Genomic DNA, 7,947 nt, shown 5'->3' on the forward strand with positions numbered 1-7,947 from the left:
GCTTTACATTGACATTATCAACATAATGACATCAGCAAAAATAATAGCCTATGCCGATGATATGACTTCTTTTTACTGGTACTGACCCGACTGATATAGCTTCAGAAGCAAATAGCTCTTTTAGAAATTTGCAAAGATACATCATTGCAAACTGTCTGCAAATAAACCCTTATAAAACTAGAGCGATTTTCTATAGACCCAGAAACAAATTAACTTGTAGGCCAACATATCTTCATTTAGACAACCAGAAAATAGAAGTTGTAAGTGAAATGAAATCCTTGGGTGTTCATTTTACAGAACACCTCGCATGGGACTATCATACCATTAATCACATCCGTACAAAGCCGAATGGCTGGTAAATAAATGGGCTGGTAATAATGCCGAATGCCGAACAAAGCCGAATGGCTGGTAAAAAATGGGCTGGTAAATAAACATAGATACAGCCTACCATGCAATATTAAGAAAATGTTATACAATGGCTCATTTTGTTCCTCACCTAACATATTCTAATCTCCATATGAGGTACAACTAATAAACATAACACACATATCCTCCTTCGTGCACAGAAAAAGTCAATTAGAATAATAGCAAATCTCGCATAGAATGAGAGCACTGCTAATTATTTGCAGCAGTTAAACATCCTAAATATATCTTTCCTATACAAACTAAGACTCACGTGCCTTTACAGATCTGCCCTACTCGCAAATAACACCTTCATAATTGAATTTTTTAATCTAAACAAGCATCTCACAAGCCATAATACACAACATGCAGAACCATGGTTTGTGCCGACATCTCAAACAACATATGGACATGAATCAAAAAGGCACAATCTAGCTTACTTACTAAACAAATTGATTCAATATCACGTCATACTTGAGGTTGTCACCAAGCCCCACGTGATATCCCTGTTTATGACGCTCACTGACACTCACTAACAAAATCTCACGTCTTTTGTTGACTACTGCTCAAATTTTATTGTATGTGTGTAGTTTTGTATTTGTTATTTCATTTGGTTTGTAAATGAGTGATTAGGAAACATTGTCATCACTGCTCTCTCTGCCGTTTCAATCGGGGCAGGGACCTCGTCAAGTAGCTGAATGCAGCTTTTTGTCCTTGCCCCTCCGCTCCCTGGAGAGGAAATAAAAAGTATCATATATTTTTTCAATACTCTTATGTGCATGTGTTTATTTTTAGGTTTAGAGTGGCTATGCTATGCTATGCTTGACTTTTTAACTGCAGGGTGGCATCACACAAGCACCTTATTTGCTTTGATGTGCCCGTTTTCTTAAAGAGAGCCGATGTCTGTGGTAATGAATTTATTAGTAGTTGTTGCGGCCGGAAGCGGGAACCTTGGCCAGAGCCGCCAGCCTTCTTCCGGCAAAGCAACAACAATCGTCGAGCGCAACGCCATCACGCCGACTAGGGTCGGACGTCAGTAACCTGTACTCTAACAATGTATTCACGTTTCTCGTCACCTATAAAGAACCCGAGTTACAAAACGTTGTGTTTCCTGACGCGCTAACAATGACGACGAGGATGGGATAAGGAGAGGACAACCGAACGCCAGTACATGAACGTTAAGTGGTGTTAGTCGGTGTGACGGTGGGGCCCGGGAACAAAGGAGAAGCGGTGGCCGCCATGGCGCAAGCTCAAGCCCTCTACGCCGCGCCGATCCAGTATGACCCGGCGGTGGAGAATCGGACAAACTACGTGGAGCGACTGGAGGCATACTTCGACGCCAGCAGGGTGAGGGACAACGGTAGGAAACGTTCGATCCTAATATCCGCTTTTAGCCCGGAAGTTATGCATGACTGCGAAGCTTGGTGGCGCCAAACAAACCGCGAGACGAAACCTTCGACACGATCATGAAAGCGCTTACGCAGCACCTCAGTCCGGAACCGTCCGAGATCTATGAGACGTTCAGGCTCCAGTCACTAAAGCAAAATGAGGGGGAAAGCGTCGCGGACTACCTGGCCGAATTACGGAGAATCGCAGACCACTGCGGTTTTGGGGACGCTCTAGACAACAACCTAAGGGACCGATTTGTCATCGGACGGTGCGAGAAGACGGTGCAGAGGATCCTCCTGGCAAAACCAAAGAAACTTACGCTCAAAGAGGCGCTGGACACAGCGTTGGCTGCGGAGTTAGCAATGCGGAACGCCGACCGGCTTCCTGGCTCAAGTTCGCTACGCACTACTGCAGGGGACGTGAATGCCTTGCGGTTTAAGAAGCACAAGGGACGTCAGCAGGAAACGTCTCGGACGAAGACTGCGCAGCCCTGCATTCGTTGCGGAGACAGCTCTCATGACCAGCCAAACTGTCCACACAAGAAAACGACGTGCTTCACGTGTAACAAGCAGGGAGATTTGGCGAGCCGGTGCTTTCGCACTCAGTCGACACCGGCGGTCAACCGAAAGAAGCAGCAGGCCAACCTGCTCACGGAAGAAGCACAGCTAGGACAGGCAGAGGAGGCTTTCCACTTGTTCACAGTGCACACTCCAAAAGCTACGGTTGATTCAGTCAACGAAGTGCTCCAGTGGGGAACAGTAGAAGTGACCATGCAGGTTGACACTGGCTTCCCGTGTGCATGATTTCTAGGGACACATACTCCAAGAATGATAAGGTCTGGCCACCCCTACAGGAAACTACCAAGGAGCTCCACTGCTACCTGGGGAAACTACCAGTGCTGGGAGTCCTGGCGATGCCAGTAAGGTATGGAAACAAACAAGTGCAAGGACAACTGTACATTGTGGATTGTACGGGTCTATCCTTGTGTGGTCGAGACGTCATCTAAGCATTGAACCTCCTGGAAGAGCATCTAATTGGGAGCATGCAAACAAGTGACAACCAAGTGCAGGACACGGTCAAGAAGCTGAAAGAAGACTTCAAGGATCTCTTCTAGCCGGGGACGGGGTTGATGAAGGGACCTGTGGCCTACATCAACTTAAAGAAAGAGGTAAACCCCAAGTTCTGCAAGGCCTGGTCTCTTCCCTATGCCCTACGTGACGGGGTAGGAGAAGAACTGGCCTGAATGTGCAAAGAGGAGATATTGTCTCTGGTATTCCACAGTGAGTGGGCAACGCCAGTAGTGCCAGTGACCAAGGCCAATGGAGGTCTCAGGATCTGTGGGGACTTTAAAGTAACCCTGAACATGGCATGCGACATCGAACAATACCCACTTCCCAAAGTGGAGGACATCTTTGCACCTCTGAAGGATGGCCATTGGTTCTCGAAATTGGATCTTCGGGAAGCCTACTGCCATGTGGCCTTAGATGAAAAATCCAGACAGGCAGCAGTGCTCAACACCCACAAGGGTCTCTTCTGCTACAACCGGCTGCCATACGGCATCGCTTCAGCACCAGCGATCTTCCAAAGGAAAATGGAGGCGTTGTTGAAGGACATTCTGGGAACGCAGGTTTTCTTGGATGATGTCTTGGTGGCAGAAGGCAAAGACGAATTTGGGCAGACGCTGCGGAAGGTTCTGCAGAGATTCAGGAAAAATGGCATCCGACTGCGGGAAGAGAAATGTGTGTTTGGTGAAGGTTACCTACCTCGGACATTGGATCGACCGACGTGGGCTGCATCCATCAGAAAAGAAAGTGGACGCCATCGTGAAGGCTCCTGCACCTCGCAACCTCCAAGAAATTCGGTCCTTTTTAGGACTCATCACATACTAAAGGAGTTTCCTGCCTAGGATGTCTACACTTCTGGCTCCGCTCCACAACCTGCTGAGGAGTGAGGTGAAATGGAAATGGGGAACAGAAGAACAGGCTGCATTCGACGGGGCGAAAACAACCTTGCAGAAGTCCAACCTTCTTGTGCACTATGACCCAAGTAGGGAACTCATTTTGGAGTGTGATGAGTCACCAGAAGGCCTAGGAGCAGTGCTGTCTCACTGCGTGAATGGCATCGACAGGCCTATCGCCTTCCAGTCAGGATCCCTTACCAAGGCTGAGAAGAACTATTAGCAGCTGGAGAAGGAAGCGCTTGCGCTCATTTTTGGGGTAACGAAGTTTAGGGATTACCTTCTCTGCAGGAGCTTCACCCTAAAGACAGACGACAGACCACCAACCTTTGGTGGGATTGTTCAAAGAAAGCAAATCGATTCCAAACATGGCTGCGGCACGCATCTAGAGGTGGGCACTAACGCTTGGAGCGTGTAAGTATGTGATCAAGTACAAGCCTGGGTCACAAAACCTGAACGCAGACACTCGGTCGTCTGCCGATGGCAACTGCCCCAGATGGAGCAGAAACCGAAGAAGCCCAAGATATGGGGGTCTTCACAGCGGACATGTTGGACGCCAGCCCAGTGTCCAGACGACAGCTAGAAGACCTGACGGGGAAGGACCCAATTATGCAAAGCCTACAAGACACGATCAGCAGAGGTTGACCAAAAAGACTTTTGGACAGTTGCCTTCAGCCATACTGGCATCATCGTAATGCACTCACGCTGGAAGGGGCCCTCATCTGCATGGGTGGAAGAGTGGTGATTCCAGAATGTGCACGGAGGGCATTTCTATTGGAGCTTCATGATACTCACAAGGGAGTCAATGCAACTAAGGCACTGGCACGCACGCTGGTGTGGTGGCCAGGCATTGACCGTGAGGTGGAAGAGTTGCTTCACCGGTGCACAGTGTGCCAACGGGCGGCTCCCATGCCACCGAGTAGGGAGCCACTGGCATGGCCAGCAACTAAACAGCCGAGGTCAGGCTGTTTGTGCAAGGGACTTTGGTAATGAACCCCGCTGGCTGAGTGGAACCATCACGTAAGAACTTGGAAACCGCATGGCGCTGGTGCAAACACCTGGTGGGATGATCCGCAGACATCATGACCAGCTACGCCTGAGGCTTGAGGTCAACACACCTGACCCTCTGCACCAACCCAGTGAGCGCAATGAGGATTTAACGTTAGAATGGGGCCAATCCTCAGTGGCTCCAGAGACTTCAAGGGCCACCGTGGAGCCAAGCAAGGAGCAGCGTCCAGTGCAACAACACCGACCGCCCGAGCGGCTGGACTTGTAGTTCCACCATTCCACCAAGTGTGGGGGAAGTGTTGCGGCCGGAAGCGGCAACACTGGCCAGAGCCGCCAGCCTTCTTCCGGCAAAGCAACAACTGTTGTCGAGCGCGACGCCATCACGCCGACTAGGGTCGGACGTCTGTAACCTGTACCCTAACAATGTATTCACGTTTCTCGTCTCTTATAAAAAACCCGAGTTACAAAGCGCTGTATTTCCTGACGCGCTAACAGTAGTAGTAATCTTATTATCAGTAATAGTAGTAGTATTATTGCTCCCAGCAAGGACAGATGCTGTTATTATTATTATTATTATTATTATTATTATTATTATTATTTTTATTATTATTATTATTATTAATAATTGTCGGCTTAGACGGACCCGTCATTTGACATACCGAAAGCGTTGTGTGAATAAAAAGATTATTATTATTATTATTATTATTGCGCACAGCAAAGGACGCATGCTGAATCTGCTCCCGCTGCTTCTATGGAATACTGCTGTTTCTACACTGTTCAGGGTGCCAGCTATGTGCCCACACCAAGTATACCTGCTGGACGGAAAATAAGACCACCTTTCTGCAATCTGGGGTAAGCTCCTTAATCTGCAAGAGTTGCAAAACATCAGCGGGGCTGCTAGTCCTAACAGCAGAAGCCAGGCCGGATTTGACGGAAGCGTCGTTCAGCCACCACTCCGCACCGCCCTCCCCCACTGCTTCCACTCGTTCGGAGAAACCTTCCTCTTCCCCAGGCGGTCCTCATGCAGAAGTATGAAATGGATTCTGTATGAAATGGAAAACCAATAAAGAAAGAAAGAACATGAAATCCTTACAAGCCCTCCTCCTCAACTCCCTCGAGGGGATCTCGTTCCTCACACACGAGGTCGCTGCTCTTTCATGACGAGAACGCGCAGCTCTGCCAAGGGTATAGGTATACCTCCCAGCTGCACGCAAGTGCCATACTGTCTTAGCGGACTGAGCTCGGAGCTGTGCGTAACACTCGGAACCAATGGAACCGGCCGGCAGGAAACAGCTGCCTTTTTCCTAAACTGCGGCGATGAGCCGCCACCATCCCCTTCCTTTGGTGACCCTGTCCAACCTTCAGGGCATCCATGCCATCAAGCTCCATCAAACTTCAATGGGGCTGGGTTCCGCAAGGAGGGGCCAAAGGTCCCCAGGGCAAGACGGCCGTTGTTGAGGGCAAGTGTGTCAGCCAGCTGTACACCTGTGGCACTGCCACCCTCTCCACCACGTCGCCAACACGCTGTGCACATGACGCATTTCGGCCCATCTTGCGATCCTCCGAGCCTTTAAACCCACATTAGGAAGCAGGGCCCTCTTCGCGAGCTTGCGTGCACCCGACTGAAGACACGGCATGAAAGCTACTCGTCCTTACGAGTGATGGCTGCAAATGAAGAAATAGAGAAACTTTTTGATCCCCTTCTCTGGCCAGAGGGAAGCCTTTTCAACGAGTTGACAGGTCAGCTGAATGAGAGCCACACATAGCAAGCGGTATTCGAAGCGCCTCTCTTCCATAATGCCGGAACATATACGTAACCTAGACATTTACTATCAGAATGTCCAAGGTCTTCCCACAAAAGCTAACTTTTTTTCTAATGTAACCCTAACTGATGTGTCTATTATTGCGCTAAACGAGACCTGGCCTTGTTCTAACATTTATTTATCCAATGTCTTCCCACCTAATTTTGCAGTACTTAGACGTGATCGTGTATTCTCTACTAGGAAAAAGACGTTGGGTGGAGTGCTGAGAGAAATTGATGCGTCCTTACAACGTGTTAGGCGTCCGGATCTTGAGACATTGTTTGAGTCAGTGTGGATAGAGCTGCCATGTGCGAATGGCGAGCATATCCTCCTGGGCGCTTATTACTTGCCCTCTGACACGTCTCCAGATGGTTTTCGCCAATGTCTACTGGGCATTGAGTGTACAACCAAGGCCCTGAATAAATTCAAATTTATAGTTCTTGGAGATTTTAATGTCTGTAACATATGCTGGAAAGCAGCCTCAGTGTCCTCTAGAAGTTACTATATTATTCAGAAATCTAATTTCTTGCTGAATTTTTCATCATTTACAAATTTAAAACAATACAACTGTATCTCAAACACCCAGGGCAACATGCTTGATCTATGTTTCGCAAATCTAGACTGTACAGATATAACAGAGGGTATGTCAAGCTTGGTTTCCTTGCTCCTCTCCTCTCTCTCTCCCCCCCCCTCCCTCCCTCCCTCCCTTTCCTCCCCTCCCCCTCCTCCTCCTCCTCCTCCTCCTCCTCCTCCTCCTCCTCCTCCTCCTCCTCCCTCCCTCCTTCCTCTCTCCCTCCCTCCCCCCCCCCCCGGACGGACATCATGCCCCACTGGAGATCAGTATACCTATCTGACATGGCATGAGATGTTATTCACGGAGACATCCTGAAGTGAATAGACACAATCTTTCCGCTGGAGATTACGTTAGTTTGTACAATCATTTCTCCAATTACGACTGGTCCTCAATCACTCCGTGCTCCCGACGTTGCCCAAAAGGTTCACGATTTCGCTCGCATCGTTCAAGAACGAATGAATCAATTCATCCCGTTACAGGGGGGGGAACACCGACGGCCGCCGTAGAGGCGAAGTGTGTTTCTGATGAGCTCTGTGTTGCACACCCAAAAGTTCAGAAAAATCATATTCTGCACAAATTAGTGATTACCACCATATTCTATTAAGCAAAAGGCACATGAAGACACCAGTTTTTCGCCGGTGAGTGCAATTGTGGTGAAATTAGGAAGACTTTCCCGAGCGGGAAGGCTAAGCCTTCTGTTAGCGTTGTAGGCCTAGCTAATAATACGGCGATGAATCAGGCCCCGCCCGGTGGAACCGATGCGGGCTGCACGGCTGTCACGTATGCCTCGGAAATCAGCTTGGATATAAATGAAA

Source organism: Ixodes scapularis, unplaced genomic scaffold (genome assembly GCF_016920785.2).
Source record: "Ixodes scapularis isolate PalLabHiFi unplaced genomic scaffold, ASM1692078v2 ptg000005l_1___fragment_1__unscaffolded, whole genome shotgun sequence".
NCBI lineage: Eukaryota > Metazoa > Arthropoda > Arachnida > Ixodida > Ixodidae > Ixodes > Ixodes scapularis.